Genomic DNA, 18,060 nt, shown 5'->3' on the forward strand with positions numbered 1-18,060 from the left:
AACGCGGAAAATCCTCCAGGGTGTGCATCGGCGAATGTTTTACTGAACGTGTCGCATCGGGTCGTGCGTAATCGCGAGTCGGGTCAAAGCGGAGTGGGCTTTGCTACGAAGCAACAGCAAACGGAAAATAATAATTAACGGGAACATTAAAAGGAACATTTACCGACATTGTTGGAGTAAGGTTAATTCCAAATGTTTCCCGAGAAGTGCCATCAGTCCACCGTAATTTCGTGTCTCCTGCGTCGCAATAAGTACACAGTGCATTCAAACCGGATGTCGTACTCGAGTTACAACTGTATCTACCGATTACCGAGTGCAAAGGGTTAATGGCCCTCAAAATGGGAAATGGAAAATGGGAATTAACCCGTTACACTCGATCATTTTTTCGTTACAGGAAAATAGTAATTCGTAAAAGTAAGACTTTCCGTCACAGAGTCGACGAAATTTTTAAAATGGTAAATGAGAAATCATATGCAAATTAACACGTAGAATTATTTTTCTTCGACATTTCACACATTTAGTTAGGTAATTTTATATTTGATATATTGATTAACGTCGATCTTTAGAATTTGATTAACCCTTTGACTGCTAAAGGCGTATATGTACGCCTTCACAAGTCGATCAATACGTACGCCTTCTGTATTTTTTTACTATAACACCTTTATTACTGTTTTTCCGATTGATTCAACATGGAATTTATCGTCCTATGTAACATAGCAACTAAATATCGGCAATTGATATTTTTAATTTATTTGCCATTATTATTTTTTAGATCCTAAGAATGGTATCAAATTTCCGAGCACTGTTTTGGTCACTAGTCAGTGGACAACCAGTCGTAGGGACTGACCTGCGAAAAACGCGCCGTCCATATTGATGGATTCGTCCGAGAGCCGCAGTAAAAGGGTTAAATAGTGACTGAGAGTCACCCCTCGAGTGCAAAGGGTTAAAACAGGGTACCGTAAAACGAAATAATTTAATCTGCACCACCGCGCGTTACCCTCGTTCCAAGGGTAGCAGGGTTGTAAGAGAAGCGGGGTGAAGTTTGTAACGCTTGCTTCCATAAAAGACGGCGATTCGCCGAAAGATATAAACCCAAGCAACAACGTTTCGAGCTCTCCTGCGATCAAGGCTGACGCTTCCGCAAACTTGTTCGGTCGCCCTATCAATTTGACGACCGACTGTTTACGACTGTAGAACACGTGTCAACCGGAAACGCGAGCGTCCGCGTGGTTCGACCTGGCCTGTCCCCTCGAACGTAGCGTGGAATCGTGCGCGAGTAGGATTCCTCCGCGTCACACGCGCGGCAGGCGTGTGTGCCACGGCCATTAACGACTCGTCGCGCATAATTTATAGGCCATTAATTAGAGGCTGGATAAAAGTGAGCGCTATAAAATTATAGAACACTCGGCGAGCATCTGTGCCGCGCGTCTTGCCTACCTCTCTTGCCCTTGGTCGCCGGGCGTCGCTCGCGCCCCCTATAATCCTCCACACTTTTAATACCCGCCCGTGCCCCCGCGCTTGTTTTACATTAACGCCGTAATCGCGATAAAGTCGAACGGCCCCGCGTGTCTTGTTTCCGATCACCTCGGGACGCGTGGGCAAGGTCAGTGATCGTCGAGAAATTAGGCAGGGTGATCCGAGAGTAACGCGATCGGGGTGGACCAAGGGATGGAACTTGAAGTTGGGGATGAGAGTAAGAAACTTGTGATTTTTTAAAATTGGTTAACTCTGACTGCTACGACAAAATCACACGTTTAGTCCAGGACGACACGGGAGTATTTTTATTATTCAAAGCATATAATGGCAAAATAGCGTTTATCTTATTGGCGGTCATAGGCGACCACCGTGGCGCTACAGGAGAAACCGTGGCCAGTCATATATGACCAAGATGACAATCAAAGTGTCAAAGAAGAGCAGAGTAGAGCTGTTCTGAGAGCGTTACGAGGTCCTGTTGGGAATTTCGTGGAGGAAATAGTCAAATGATTAACGTGGAGGGATGTAACTGTATTTAGCTATAAAGCAATTGTATTTGTGAAGATTTAATATACGTGAAATTTATACACTTTATGCAATATATATATGAAATACTAGAGTCTTTTTTAAATGCCACTGTGGGTCACAATATATCAGATATCCGTAGTGTTCCTGATTTGAGAGTGAAAAGCTCCGAGGGACAGCAGGCCCTTTTAAACCCTCAAAACCGACCCCTTGAAGTCCAAAGGTCGGTATTGGCCTGCAACCTTCGACAGGCCTGTCGTCATCGTTGCATGGGCTTAGCTGACTTCCAACAGGTCCATTTGTAATTGCCGAGAGGTACTCATTGTTGAAGGGAGGAATTCTAATTCTAGGAGCCACCTGTGCCACGGAACACCGTGTAGGATATGTGTAACTATTTTTCGGAATTCTAACGAAGACCAAAGCCAACGTCCTCCAACTATCGCGCGATCTAACGATTACCGTCGAGATCCTATCGAAGCTCATATTTTTCCTCGCGAGGCGCCCGTTTGCTCGTTAATTTGCTCGTTAAAATCGACGTAAAAGCTTGCCGGAAGAATTTCAGTTCTCGACGTCTTCATTCGTGTCCCCCATTTTTCGAAACGAAGCGGGGTACGAGATAAATCGACGCTTGCTTCGTCACCTCGAAATTTCTATACGGCAGGTACGAGTAGACGCGAGGTTCTTTCGCGAGCGGACAGAGCGAGAGATCCAGCGAGAGTTCGATCGCCGAGTGATTTATAAAGGCACGGAGGGGTGGGACGGATGCAAATTTCCAAGCACGCGAACCCGCTGTTCCGGCCGGGGAACGCGGCAAGAACACCCGTCCGTCCCCATTGTCTCGCGTCTATTTATCTTCGCCGCGTTCGCGTCTACCCCGCGCGGCCCCGCGAGGAATGCGGCATTCTTGCGACCGCCTGGCCACTTAACCCCGCGAACGCCGTGAGGGGACAGGTGCGACCGCGACCGCTGATCGCTCGCTCGCGCCTCGTTAATCATCACCGTCGGCGGAGATTAAGCGCGGGGTAGCTTCTGCCACCCTATTAAAGCCGGCACGGTAGGAGCCGGCGCTCGTTTTGTTCGTCCACGCGCGCGCGCGCACTCGCCTTTCACGAGGTTAATCGACGCGGCGTGGTTAATTAAATAAAACCCAGCGGGAAAATTAAATCGTCGAACCCCTTCTCGTTTTCCCGCGCACGAGACGGGGTAAATACTCGGCTAATTGCCGAAAGCGGTGGCGCGCGTTTCGTGGGCTCGTTAAAATTCGTTTCACCCGATCGTCTCGTATCCCAAGAGATGCTTATCGCGGCCAGGTCGGCCGTTTAATCCGGCGTGACGTAAAATTGGGACAATTAATAGATACGTCTAGCGATAAAAAGCTGCTGTGGGGGGCACGGGGGTCTCGCGAGCGAGGGGGCGAGCGTGGCGCGAACAGGAGAAGCTCAAATTTAATCGGGTAGGCCGATCTCTCGTATTAAATACATTATACCCTTCACAAGCGTGTCGCCCTTATCAAAATCACCGGCTTGAATCTCCCGAGGGAACGTTACCAGGTCTCGAGCTCGTAATGGAGCCCCGAAGCGGAGCCGTGGCCGTGTTTTCGAAGGAATCCGTGAAACGGCCTTCCTTCTCTATGCCCGCATTCTCTTCGCGCCGCGTGGTGGTCGGAGGCAGAGAGAAAAAGGGGTGGAAGGAGGAAAGAACGATTTCGTCGTCGTCGTCGTCGGCGGCGGCGGTGGCGGCGGCGGCGAGAGATCGGCGATCTCGTAGATGTTGCTCGGCGTCGCTGATGTCGCGTACAAAAGGACGAGCAGCGACGGGGTTGGAGGACGGTGAAGAAGCACGGCGAAGGAGGGGAGGTTGGAGAACAGGAAGGAAGGTGGGAGCGGGAAAAGAAGAAGAAGAAACGAGGAGGACAACGGGGTGGACGATCGAGAAGAAAGAAGAGGGAGAGAGGGATTGTTTCCTGGTGGCTCGAAGCGCTCCGTCTACCTCTCCTCTCTCTCTCTCTCTCTCTCTCTCTCTCTCTCTCTTTCTCTCGTCGTTTTGTTTTCACGACGGCAAAGCCGGTTTGCATACGAGGCGAACAGAGAGGGCGAGTGGAAACGGGGAACGGGTGGAGGAGAGTTAGAGTCTCTAGAGCCGCTTGCTCCGCTGTTGCTCAAAAACTCTAGCAGAGTCGAAACGACTCCAGAAACGAAACCACGGTGTGGGCTCAAGGTCCCCTCTGGTCCTCCACCGCTGTTGCTCCTTTTCGGGTCACGATATACCCTTTGCATTCCGTATTTATTCGCATTCGAACACGTCCATCCGCTTGTTTTTCGCGTGACCGTAGCCGATCGCTAAAGTATCCCCGAGTGACGTCACTGATGCAAGCCAGGGGCCCGTCTTTTTCTTCCTGCCTCGTTCCTTCTTACTCAGACACGTCGTACGTCTAATCGCACGCGGTAGCTGAAATATCTCTAAACGGTACGGTTGATAACGACGAAGAATACTCTTCTTTTGCATACCGCGTTTTTTTCCCACTCGAACGAGTCCAGCCGGTTGTTTTTCGCGCGATCATAGACGATCGTTAAAATACCCGCAAATAGCCAGGTTGGCATCGGTGAAAGGCATTCGATTTTCCTTCGTATTCCATATTCATTGCTATTCAAACACGTCCGGCCGATCGTTTTTCGCGTGACTACGAACGATCGCGCTAAAATACCCGCAAATAACCACGTTCGCATCGCGAAAACGCATTCGTTCCTCTTTCGTGTTCTATGCTTAAGATATTCCTATTCGAACACGTCCTTACGACCATGGTCGATTTCTGAAACATCGGTTGACATCGGTGACGAGTACTCGAGGAAGATTCCCCGTTTCCACGTCATCGTCAGCACGGAATACGCTCTACACGCTCGTGTTCGCGCGAGCAGAAGGATTTCCCGGGCCAAGGAGCATCCCGGGTATACGCGATGCCGCGTGTGTGCGCGGCGAGCAAGATCTGTAACCCCAGATACGAATCTGCGAAGATATCGCGACGAGTACTGCTCGAGAGTTGGCAGTCAGTCGGGATAACGAGTACCCCGTCAACCGAGCTTCTCTCCGCCTCCTTTCCGCTTCTTCCATCTCGCGGGTCTCGTCCTCGCCGTGGACGTTGTCGTTGCCTGTTCCCTCCTCGGCTCGCTCGTTTCTCCGGGCGCGAAGGTGTCTCGAGGGAAGAGCAACGTCTGCCCGTGACACCGCTTCTACCCGCTTTTCTTGCTCTTCGTTAACTCCTGCTATCGCACCTCCTGCCGGATCCTCTATTACCGATACGATCGGCGGACGACTCGTATTAACTACCGGTGTTTCCTAGTAATCCCTGCGGCCCGAGTACCCTCTAACTCGTCAATGCGGCGTGTGTACACGCTGAACGGTTCGCGCGAAATCTCCGCGCCGATCTGTCCAGTTCCCGCGAACGCCGCGGGAATTTGAACGCAATTTCAAATTAGTCGCGAGAATTTCTCGCGCGAAAATGATACGAACGAAGTGGGCCCGTTTCGGGGACCATTTCTTCCCAGAAATCGAGCACGAACAGCGAACCATCGTCGCGAGAATATTTCGGAGATGCGATCGAGAGAACCTGGAGTACAAGCGAGCGTGCAGGATTTATCGGATATCGGAGGGAGAATTTTTTAAGGATGGAATTATTCGGTGGCTCGGACCTCGCGAAGGTGTTTTCTTTGGGTAAATAGGGGGCAAAGGGAGAAAGGTGTGCGATGGATTATAAAAAGAAGCGGAGCGTAACCGCGCGCGCGCGCGCGATATCGGGGCTTTGAGGAAGGGGACGAAGCAGAAGAAGGAGGGCCACGCACGCGTCGGGAGCGAGTGTGGTCAGTGGCGGAGTCGCGGAAAGGGCGAAAGAAAAGAAGAATGGGGAGGGAAGAATGCCGATGGTTCGCGGTAATAAAACACCGTGGCGCGCGCTAGTGAGCGGGACGCGAGCGTGCGTACGCGCGGCGGCCTGGAATCACGCGGATGCTGCCGTGAAAAATGGGAAAAAGCACGCTTGCAAATTAGGAAATAATAACGCGAGGGATACAGGAAAAGCGTGATCGCGAGACGAAACTTATCTCGTCCTCGCGGAACCGCCATTGTTACCAGGACGAAGCGAGATTTCGCACGATTCCGAGGACAGATGCGGTTTCCGTTCGCCACGCTCGAGGATGCACGCGAGGAAGATCGGATCTAGACGCTTGTTCAAAACGATCGACCGGTGTCTAGACGCGAGAAGAGCGATTTTTCGCGGCCGAGTTCGCGAGGACAAGCGGAAGCGGATAATTTACGCGCCGGTTGAGGGAGACGGTGCGCGTTCGACGCGATGGGGAAAAAGCGAAGCGGAGATTTATGCCCGTACTTAGACGCGACAAAACGGTGTAGAAAGCGTTCTTGTAGCGCGGCGTGTCTCCATAAATTTCGGCACCGGAATTCCATCCTTCGGTCGAAATTAAGTCTGTGGAGCTACGTAGCGCGTCCACGGAATGTAGATATTAATGGGCCGTTCGATCGGCGCCGCTTTTCCCAGCCGATCTTATCGTTCGCCTATTTGCATAATTATTTGTTCACCTTGCTTCACCTGTACCATTTTTCGGGCCCCGTCGTCATCTTTCGTCGCCGCGGCGCGATTACGATCTCCGCGCGCGCGTTTGTCCCGACGAATTTTACGCGTTTCGCGAACACACGAAACGAACCGCGTCCACGACATTTATAACGATCATCGTCAGACGTTCTCCGTTCTCGTGGAATGTCCCCGTCCAAGAGAGCAGGCAGGACGCGCTCGTTAAGCGTGAGAATAAGCGTTAATCGCGGGACAGCGCGGTACTCGCGTCTACGGTTTATCGACGCGATTGCGATCTCAGCCTATTTAAATCCTTGGCTACTATGGACGCCTATAGGCGCTTAGAAATTTTGCATTCGTGACACGGAGGGTACCATTGGGCGCTTAGAAATTTTGCGCTTGTGACACATAGGGCGTCTATAGCCGCTTAGAAATTTTGCGTTTGCGACACGGAGGGCGCCTATGGGCGCTCAGCGTAGTTTAGCTTTCTGACACGGAGGGCGCTTGTTCTCACAAAAATGGCGCGCGTCGTATCTCAATTTCTGCCGTATACTACGGCTGCTACGTATCAAAATCTGCCGTAGTCAAGGGGTTAATAACACAACGAGAGAAGCAGCGTCGCCTCGAGACCTCCGGATCCAATATAGGAATCTAGAAATAACCTTCAACCGTGTAATACCAAAGATCGTCGCGTCTCAACGCAGGTCCATCGAAGACGATCGTGATCACTGATCGTGATCGAACCCGATAACCCGGAAGGATCGACGAAGGACGCGGGAAAACGAAGCGCGCAACCGAGTTTATAACGAACGTCCACTCGAGATCCAGAGGTGTCACCTGTCCCGAGTGTCGACGGTGTTGAATATGGAAATCGGAAACTGGCTGAGAGGAGGAAGACAAAATATTCGATTACGCACGCGTACGCGCGCATGTGGATATGGGGTAAAGGTGCGCGTCGAAAACGAGGACGAAGACGAAGAAGAAGAAGCTAGGCTCGGCGGTGACGCGAATCGAAGCGGATAAAAGGAAATGTGGGAACCGGGAGCGAGGAGGAATCGAGCGGTGTCTCGCTCGATTTTCGTCGAGCCGACGGAAGCGCAAAAAGAAAGATTGACATCGGTAACAGACATCCGATCGCGATTCGATCCGTGGCGGAAGAAGCGAGCCGAGCATCCTGGGGCCTGTGCGGTTGCAGCGCGGCGAAACGCGTAGTCGCGCGACGACAAGAACGGCCAACTGGCAGAGAGAGAGTAGCAGAGGAGAGAAGCCGATACGGGATTCCTCGCAATCAACATTACTGGCTACGGATGGACGGTACAGAGAGGAATCCTTCTCTGCCTTTCACCCTGTCGAGGCCCCCTCCTCTCCCCGCCGATCGCGCCAACAATTGATCCAACACAATGGGGAAACACCGATACCGATGACGCGCCGCTATTCAAACCGTATCCCGGATTTTGTAATTCTAATATACCTCGGCGAGCAAGCGTTAAGATAATCGCGACCGTACACGTAGGAACAATGAGCAATATCCAGTCGATAATGGATTCGTTGGAATACGCTTAAAGACGCTTTTACATCGCCTTGTTGGGCCCTCGCGATGAGCGAGGTTCGACACCGGTTGCTAGCCGCATAGGTGGTTGCATAGGTTTCTGCTTTCGCAACAATACCCTTCCTGTTGCTGCCTTCCCGGTAATGGCTCGTTGCACCGGATTTCCACCGGTTGATTCGCAATGAGCGTTGAAATCGTACCGTGTTGCCGGTCCTCCGAGAGCGGCTACTTCGATGCCTCCGCTTCGACTATTCGCCTGTGTCGTTAAAACGTCCTCGGTTATTACCCAGGCAATCGCGAGAGGTGCGTTTCTCAAGCATGGATGTGGGAGAAAAAAGCTAGCGGATGAGAGACGCGAGAGGTCACTGCGCTCCTTGCTGCCTCTTCCAGTGCTACTTTGATGCCTCTTTTACGACTATTTACCCGTGTCATTAAAACATCGTTGGGGACTACTCGAGCAGCGCGAGAGGTGTTCCCAGAGGATGAGTGCCGAGTGAAAGAAAGTGGAGTATGTAATACAGAGATTATTGCACTCGTTGCTAGTTCTCCAGCGGTGTTTCGCGAGATGCGTTTTCGAGCGAGGAACGTGGAAAGAAACTTGGCAAAACGCGTAACATCGAGGTCATCCTGCGTCCCCTGAGTGGTATTACTATGCTTCTGTATACTGGTCATCGCAGCGAGAAATATTTTAATAATTTCCTTTGCTTACGCGAGTATGGACTTCTCTGAGGAAATTTCGATTTTAAAAATGAGAGGAAATAGAAATATCCTTGGAAATTAGTCCTAACGAGTGAAACGCATTTCGAAAGGACAAAGAAGGGAGAAAGGAAGGGAGAGAAAAGTAACAGCAGAAGTCACTGCTGGGGGCCCCCCGCGCGGTATCCCTAATGCTTTCGTATTGGTCATCGCCGCGAGAGATATTTTCATAATTTCCTTTGCTTACGCGATTTGTGGATGCTTTCGAGGAAACTTAGATTTAAAAAATGGGAAGAAAGAGAAACGACGAGTGAACCATTTCGAAAGGACAAAGAAAGGAGAAACGAAGGGAGGGAAAAGTAACGGCAGAGGTCGCTGCGCTGGAATAAACAATTAGGTGGCAAGGGTGGCGGAACACCGGGCTACTCGTTTCTTTTGGGCCTCATAAGGCACGCTGGCGATGCGGCCGCTCGATGACTAAGGGCTCCGACACCGTTCCACGGACCGTTCCTTTCGACGAGTAGAATCCGATCCGCTCCATTCCACGCGACGCGGAGAAAGAAGCCGCGCTGATCAACTTGTCGCTACTCCAATTATCCTTCGTCGAAACGCTCGTACGCGGACTGATTGATTTACGCAGGCTTCTTCTAACCGCTCCGCTATCTGCCCCAATTGGTACACCGAGCTAATTATCTCGGACAATTAGCATCCCGGTAGAACCGTCGTTTTTGTCCCCTCTTGTCGAGGTCGAGGTACTCCACCATCACCGTGAACCGACTTTGGACCCACGAGCCTGCCAAAGACGATCCTCGAGGTGTCTCCCCCGTCGTAGTAGGAAAGTCCGTGGTAGGAGAATTTCGACAGACCGCCTAAAAACCTTGGCGATAGCTCGTGGCCGGAGTCCGTTACAAAATACACGGCCTCTCACCGATTCCATCCCGGACAAGCCACAAATCAAAGCTCCGTCACTTAGTAGTGGCAGCCGGTGCGCGCGTCTGCTCGGCGCTCGAGAGCAAGATTTCACCGGTTGCTTCACGGTGTACGATGCCAGTTTCACGTGAAATCGATTCGCGTTAATGCAGGTAAAAACCGCGGCGACGTGGCGGCGCAAAAACAATGGCCGGTGTGGCAACTCTCGGCCGGTCCCCATTGTCCGCGGGAAGCGTGGTCTCGCGAGCACCGATCCTCTTCTCCGCGACTGCTGGATGCCGGGATAAGTCACGAGAACCAGAGGCGAACCAGTCCCGAACGGAATCGTTCCGCCCGGTTTACCGGTTAAATTTACGAGCGGTGCTCGTCACTTTCGCTGAATCGTCGGGAATTAGTGGCGCAGATGGTATCGCGCGATGGGAACACGCGACGTCGCGAAAACCACCTGCGAGGGCCGATCGAGCTCGAAAAACCGTTCGCTCGATGTATCGCGGACGGCGACACGTTTCCACGTCGCCAACGTGTTCATCGTTCGACGAAGACGGTTCAACGCGACGAGGAAGGCGAGATTTCACGCCGATAATGGGCCCGGCGTGTATGCAAACAGAGGCCCGCGAGGTTCGTTTTCTACCGGCTGACAAGCAGTTATTCAACGGCCACGATCGCGGCCGCGAGAAGAAGACGCGTGTCGACTCGATACCGAACGCCGATCCAACGCCAATAGGTGATCAGCCGAACGCGCGTTCCGGTTCTATTCCACCGATCTTCGACGTCGTTCGTCCCACGCTGTTCTAATCGCGCCGCATTGTGCTATAATAAGCGCACGCCCACGTTCCTCGCGTTACGAACATCGATTCAACGCGTGCTGCATAGGCGATCTAAGATGGACGTACTTTGCGAATAATTTGTCGCAATTTGCCGGATAATTGCACGCTCGATGGCTACTCCACGGTGGTCATCGCGAGTCATCGACGCGACGCGAGACGATTCGGAGCCGGGTACGAATAACTCGGCCTTGGCCTCGGGTACCAAGAGGCCTCGCGATCGCGTCGATCCCGCGTCGGTAATAAAATCGTAACGCGCACAAGCGAGTATACCGCGATTGCCTGGAACGGCGATGGCGATCAGACGCGACGGCGAGGATCTCGGATCTCGGCCAACGGCGACGATCGCACGCCGGCACGGAAGGACAGCGATTATTCTCGACGATTATGCGAGGAAAAATCGAGCAACAGGCCGACGCGCGAAACGCGACGAGCGTCGGGCAGATAGCATCGCCGGGTGATTCAAGGCTTTCGACTTCGTCATCGCGTTCCTGTTGTCTAGGCGTGACAACGCGCACGCCTTCCGTAACGCGCGCGCTATCGCGGAATTAACACATTCCGCGAACAAGCCGGCAAGAAAGGTGGCTGGCGTAATTAAGCAGCCGGCGAATTCCGACTCGCGAGCAACCGACCCGGGGCAAAAAGCAGCAGCGAAACGAGCGGAAGAGAAACCAACAGGTCTGTTCTCCACCGTGTTTCTCTCCCTTAGGCGGAACGCGCGGACGTTCCGGGACGCTGGTAGCGTTCGATCGTTTTCACCGCGTCATTGTCTCGGTCGCGCGCAAGCGTGACAGTCTCCACGCCTTCGGAGGCTCGGGTGAATCGCCGTTTAAACGAGCAGAGGGGGCTCGGGTACGTCGAGTCGTCGGAGTTACACGACTGCGAACATCGCGCGGTCATTTCGCGAGTAAAGCGCCGCTCGAATTAATACCGAATCGATTAAAATTGCTGTCGACCGGGGCCCGTGATCCGCGCGTGTCTATCCCCGCGGATCTTGCCCCTGGATCTACCCGCGTGGATCGTGAGAATCGGCTAGACGTCGGTCGTAAACAATGAACGGGGGTTCGCGGACGGTCGTAACAGTCGGTAGTTTCCGAGAAGCGGAGGAATCGGCGCGATAGGAGGCGACGACGGAGGAGAGAGGAAGGAGCGGAGGAGGAGCAGCTGGGAAAAGGAGGGCAAAAGGGAGAAAAGGGTAGCACGACTGGCCTTATTATGCGCGGCAGGTAACACGTGTACCGAGAGTACGAGGTGATGGCGACTGTTGGGATCGCGGCTAAAGACGCGAGGAGGACTCGGCCGTGGCCGGGCGCGGCAAGGCGAGCAGGGAGCTGCGGACAGCTCTGTAATCAGTAGCTCCCCGCCGACACCGAGCGGTGTAACGAGAGAGGAGGACGACTGGTTCCGGATGGAGAGCCGAATCGAGCACTCTCGGCGCGGCCGTGACGCGCGCGTAGCAGTCGGAATCGAAGCAGAGGGCCAATTACTCCAACGTCTTCACTCCCGGGGCGCCTGGCGTCCCACTGCGATCGCGGCATCTGCCACCGATCTTCCTCTCCGCGCCGCCCTCCGCCGCTTTTGTCTCTTTTCCACGGCTCACAGCCACACCGCGAGGATATCATCGCGGCCCTCCCGGATCGGAGAAATAAATTTGCCCGAAAGAACAAGCGGACCCCTCTGTGTCTCGCCGTTCGAGATTCGCGCCTGTCTTACACCTTTGTCCCCGCGCTAATGAATTCCTCGGTACCGGATTACCACCTTCCACGCGTGCAAGCAGATCATAGGGGTCCGATACTCGCGGTGGATTCTTCGGTAGCGGAGCTTCTGCTCCAGTGATGGTGTGCACGTACAGGTATTTCACAGGGGATCGAACGCGCGCCTGTTCGTTTGGGTTAGATGGCTCTCGGCCGCTGTGTTCGCATTCTTGCCGTTTAATTAGTCCGGACTGGGGGAAACGGATCGTCGGCTGTCAGGACGACGCGACGCGACGCAACGAGTCGAGCTAACGAGTCTGATTTACGGTCTTCCAAAGGGAACGTTTTGTTCCCTATGATCGTGGAAACGTGGATGCCATAATAGCCGCGGAGGCAATAAAAGTGGGATCACCGGGGCAATAACTTGACACCCCGTTCTAGGAAAGAGAAGCCGGGAAGCGATGCCTCTCTTTAAGCACCGGGGCTGAAAGCGGCAGGTGAGTGACGGTAAGAGGTGGAGCGGTTTACAAAATGGTACGCGTCGCTTATGGTCCCTTTATTGCGGCTGCTCGTGCTTGATTATTTTTCCTTTACCGTTAAAGCCCGGCGACCGACGCTGGAAGAAACGCGCGCAGGTATCGGCCGGCGAAAAAATAAAAGGGGGCAAGGAAAATAAAAAGAACGGGGGTTAGCTGTGTTGTTTAAATAACGCGGCAGCCTCCGTTTCCTGAGCCGCCGCGCACGGAAAAAGAAGCTACGAAGCAAATTGCAATAAGGCAGTCGTACAATCGCGGATCTATTTAATTACCGATAATAACCCGCAGCTTTACGACCGTTTTAATGGCGACATACGCCAAATTGGCCATTTAATTGCCTCAGCGCTGCGTCCGCCGCAACGTCGTTCACAATGGAGGAAGTGGCCCCGAACGACCAATCCATTTCGGACGCGCACTAACGTTCCTCGGGATTCCTCCACCAAATTACTCCAACCTTCCGCGAGCAACCCTTCGCTCTGCCAAATCGATTTGCAAGAGATTAACGTCGATCACTCCGCTCGTCAGCGAGAAGCTGCTCCAATGTGTCGCGTTTCGCGTCGATCCCTGCGTCTTTTTCTCAAATTCGACGTCGCGTCGCCATTTGTCTCGCATCATCGTCGTTTAACCCTTTAGGCACTACTGCCGCCCATTACGAAAACGAATGAAAAATTTAGTGTCAATCACGCTCGAAATTTCTATGAATACCGCAAAACACGTTTTCGTGGCTTCCAGTGCCATCACTCTTGTGGAAAACTTCCTCGTACCACGAATGTATAATCGCGGCCAGCTCCTGCATACCGAAAGGGTTAATCCTTTCACTGCCACCGGGAGTATTACTCAATGGAGCGTTTATGTTATTGACGGGTGATCGGTCGTATTATGACCCACGTGGCAGTCAAGTTGTCGATGCTTCGCGTAGGACTAAAGACGCGAACTGACCGTCGAAGCTACGTCAAAAATTCAATCACCGATAGAAGCCATCTTTTTCCACCCCGAATCATCCTGCACCGCAGGCTCACGACGCGCAAACTCCCCGATTCCGACCCACTTCTTCTCTCCTGATTCCACGCACGCGGGAGAACCGTGGAGCGATTAAAGGCGAAAAGAGGACGTCGAATGCAAAGTTAGCCATATCCGCGGAGCGGAAGGCGGGAAAAACCGCGAGGCAGCGGAGCGGCATGCGGAGGCCGCGTACTTTGGGCCGCGACGGCGCAGTGGCGACAGTTGGCCGTAGATCGGAGGGTCGCGCAAAAAGTTCGATTTAATAAAATCAATATTAATTGCCGCGCGGCTGGATCCGCGGCGACGGCGGCGGTGGCGGCGCGCCACGGCCCACTCGTTGAATATTCAAGCGCGCTGATCGCCTAAAAAGCTGTTTATGGGTCCGGTGTTGCGTAGCGCCCGGTTTTTGCCGGTCGACGTCGCTGGCCGACCGTTGGTCCACCCGTTCCCGAGATGATCGGTGGTCGCGATGGGCCACCGCGTTTAATCGCGCGGATATTGCCCGTTCTCCAGACGGTTCCCGCGCGCTCGCGCCGCGTCTCTCGACCCTCGTGCCAGCTCGACTTTCGATTAATTAATATCGCCGATGCCACATTTTCGTCGCGTATGCCGCCAGGTGAGTTCGAGGATCGCGAGCGTACCCAAGGGATGCAGCAACCGATCGTCCGTTCGTGGTTTCACGGTTTTTGCGCGAGTTGCGGGATTAATTAACGAGACCTCGGATAGCGTTGCTCGTCGGTAATACCCATAAGGGAAGTTTGGCCAGAGAATAGGCCATTGTTGCCGATCGTGGCTAGGCGGAATCCACCGTTGTCCCGTTATGGCGAGATGGACGCTTTAAATCCGATCTGTCCCTGGATGTTAATAAACGCCGGACAAGTTTTCCGGCTGCACGCGGGCTTTTATGGCGCAGCCGGTAAATAATCGCGAGGCTCGATCGCGGAGAACCGTCCCCGGGGGGAGCGGAACGAGTGCCGTGGACCGACGTTGAATAGAAAACACGGCCTCGATGGATAGTTATCCGTTCGCGATGAATCGTTGATGGCGAGTTTGATGTACTGGGCGTGTCGCCAGTCCTCGAGTCTTCGATGAAGGGAGACGGTAACGGCACGGGGAATAAATTTCCCATACTCGCCAGTCCTCCGACGACCATCCGTCTATTTGCATACCGAAATTCGTCCTAATTCGTGGCCGTTCTTTTTAATACATCTTGCACGGGAAGCGACTAAAGTCGTTTTGCACGGATTATTATGATCGATAGGCTTTTATAGTGTTTTTACAGTAAGATTGGATACACATGAGTGTTAATTGTACTTCATAGCTAGGAGCGCCTATTTAGCCCGCTACGCGGTGAGAGTTTGGCGGCAAAGTAGCCACAAAATTTGCGAAAGGTCAGTTTCAGTTTCAGTTTTAGTCTTTTCCTCTCTGTTGACTATTTTTCCAACATATCCCTGTTGCCAGAACCCGTATCGTATATTGAAATCCGGGTTCCAACAGTACCCTTAGCAACGATGTTTCTCTCTGCGCGTGATAATACGTTCGTATAATCTGTCGTCGAGAGTCGCGACACCATTTTGGTTCATTCGCTGTTCAATCTATGGTCCATTCTCTCCGATCCCGTTTCTCCGACCCCCTTTTCTTCGCTGCGTCGCGATGCACGGTATCCTCCTGTCCCCTGGTCCTGTTCCGCGCCACTGCGTTCCCAGCCGTCGAATTCGAGGGGTTATGGCCGCGGTATTGCGCCACGAGGAACAACCGACTACCGTGGAAACTTTCACCTGCGCGACGACGATTTTCGCGAGCCGGTGGAGTGAAACGCTCGATCTTATCGGCGGTTTTACTTATGACTCGGCCGCAGCGCCGACAATCGTGTAAAACAACGCCTCCGAGCGGATTTTCGATCTCGAATTCGAGGGTGGCTAAGAGGCTACGTTATCCGCGTGATCGCCGCTTTCGAAACGACGTTGCGACCGTTTCTATGAGAAAATCGTCCGAGCCAAATGTTAATTGGCAGCCGTTGCAACGACGATAGAATCTTTCGCTACGAGTCGCTTTTCGAAGCCGTGATTATCTGATCCTCCGGCCAGCTTTGACAGCATCTGATTGTCTCGCGTTTCGAATACCACGTGGGCGGTTTCTCCGCCGATGACTAAACCTTTGTAATTCTGCTCCTTGTCAGTGCGCATACGTGTACCATTCCAAGGTAATTACATGCCTCTTACTCGTAATGTACGGAACTAGGTATGCGAAAAAGTGGATAAGAAACGTCCGTACACGAGAAATATCGATGTATACGATGCGAGTAATCATTTAAACGGGAATTCGTTGCGAGAGAAAATCAATCGAGAAACTCGGTTTCTCTTTATTGGAGAAATGGAAGAGCAACAACGGTATCGGTAGCCATCTGTCGTTGGTGTTGGTGGTTGCAGAGTTAAACCTATATGGCAGTAGAACGTGGTTTTTGTAATACAAGTATATTCTATATTCTTATTACACTTTATATAATAGGACAGTGGTTTTCGAAGGCACGTGTTTACATTGTAACGGCTTTACAAGGACTGAGGCGATGATACACACATGACGAGAACAAACATGGATTACATTAGTAGCAACATATAAACAGAGATGTCGCAATTAGTGACTTAAATTCTCCGACAGTTAGTCTCGTAATATTCACCGTAATTATATATGTAATATTCACCATAATTATATACGTAATATTCACCGTAATTATATATTTATCGTAATTTTGTCACCGCTTGCCCAGTCTCCTGTAAGACACGCCACTGTGTACGCGACCATTCAAAGCCATAAACTCTGAATCTACCAAGGTGGGCAAATGACTCGTTTCGCATATTTATACAATTTCTGCAACATGGCTGCTTTTGACAAGACAGTTACTGGTTTTTATTTGGATAGAAATACGATAATATACAGTTACTCGTCTTCGTCGTATTATTACTGTCAGCCTGGGTTAGGCTAGGTTTCAAATGAAACAGATGATTACCGATCTACTGGATAATAGATGCAACGACGCCATCTGCTGCTCGTTTTCATAATAAGGCAACGATAGATTGGATATACCAGTCAGGCGCAATGAGTCAGCCAATGTAAACGGTCAGAAAAATATAGAGCAATCTTATTGATTTCCAAACCTTTGCTTCCCTCAATCCACGCTTCGATAATTACAATTATTATGATTCCAGTATAACGAATTTAAATGCCGGTCACGAGTTCTAGCAACAAGGTTACGTTGGAAAAATACAAGTCGGCGGAGAGGAAGAAACTGGCCTTTCGCAAATTTTGTAGGTGCTTATATTATGTTAGTTTTTGGTGGAGCGAAGATGACCATTGGCCCTTAGTGAAAGTAGGAATGAATCAATTGTTTTTCGACTATGAAGTTGGTCTGCGTTTATTAGCTAGGTCCTTCTAGTGACTATGGGGCCAACGAATCGTTCGTCATCCAACACCTTCCTTAGGATAAAATAAAGATAGTTATTTCTTTTTACCCATAATCCCAATAGTTATATACGAGATTTCCAAAAATACTGTGAGAGTCTTTATTTGGATGGCGTCACCCTGCATAGGGATCTACGTTTGCTCCGAGAAACGAACAAGCTTATCAGTTTCCGAAGCAGGACTGAGTGACGCAATGGATCGTCATAGGGCCTACAAATGGCTGAAGGGTTCGGCGGGACACTTGTTGACAGTCCACTGTCCGCACCACGCATGTCAGAAGACTCGAGCCTCCGCGTATTTGTTCCGCAAGGAAATAAAATACAACCAAAGTTAAAAGTTCAATTATATAAATCCGATCCATACTGCAATACGTATTGCCCCGTGTACTTCGTTATCCAATTCGAATTCTCCCGAACACGCGATCAACCCTTTCTCGATTCTCTCCCGATACCTCATCCGGGGGGCCGACTCCCCCGTGGAATAAAAATATGTTGGGAACGGTGCTCTCGATTTGCGAAAATGGGAGTCGATAAATCGCACGTCGCGGCGTTGCGTGCTCGCGTTTAGCCCAGGGTCGATGGCGGTAGGAGGACGTAAAAAAAGGGGGGCCAGCTTTTGATCAGTCTCGTTACCGTCGCGGTGCCCGCGTCCGCAGGACCCGGTGCCGGAGTAGAGGCCGACGTAACTCACAATTACCATCGTCGTCATCCCCCCGCGTGGCTCGAGAACGCCCCGTTATTTATGGCGGGGGGGGGGTGCCGCGCTGGCGAGGGGGGGGAGGACCGGGTGGCCG

Source organism: Eufriesea mexicana, unplaced genomic scaffold (assembly GCF_001483705.2).
Source record: "Eufriesea mexicana isolate 0111107269 unplaced genomic scaffold, ASM148370v2 scaffold2839, whole genome shotgun sequence".
Classification (NCBI taxonomy): domain Eukaryota; kingdom Metazoa; phylum Arthropoda; class Insecta; order Hymenoptera; family Apidae; genus Eufriesea; species Eufriesea mexicana.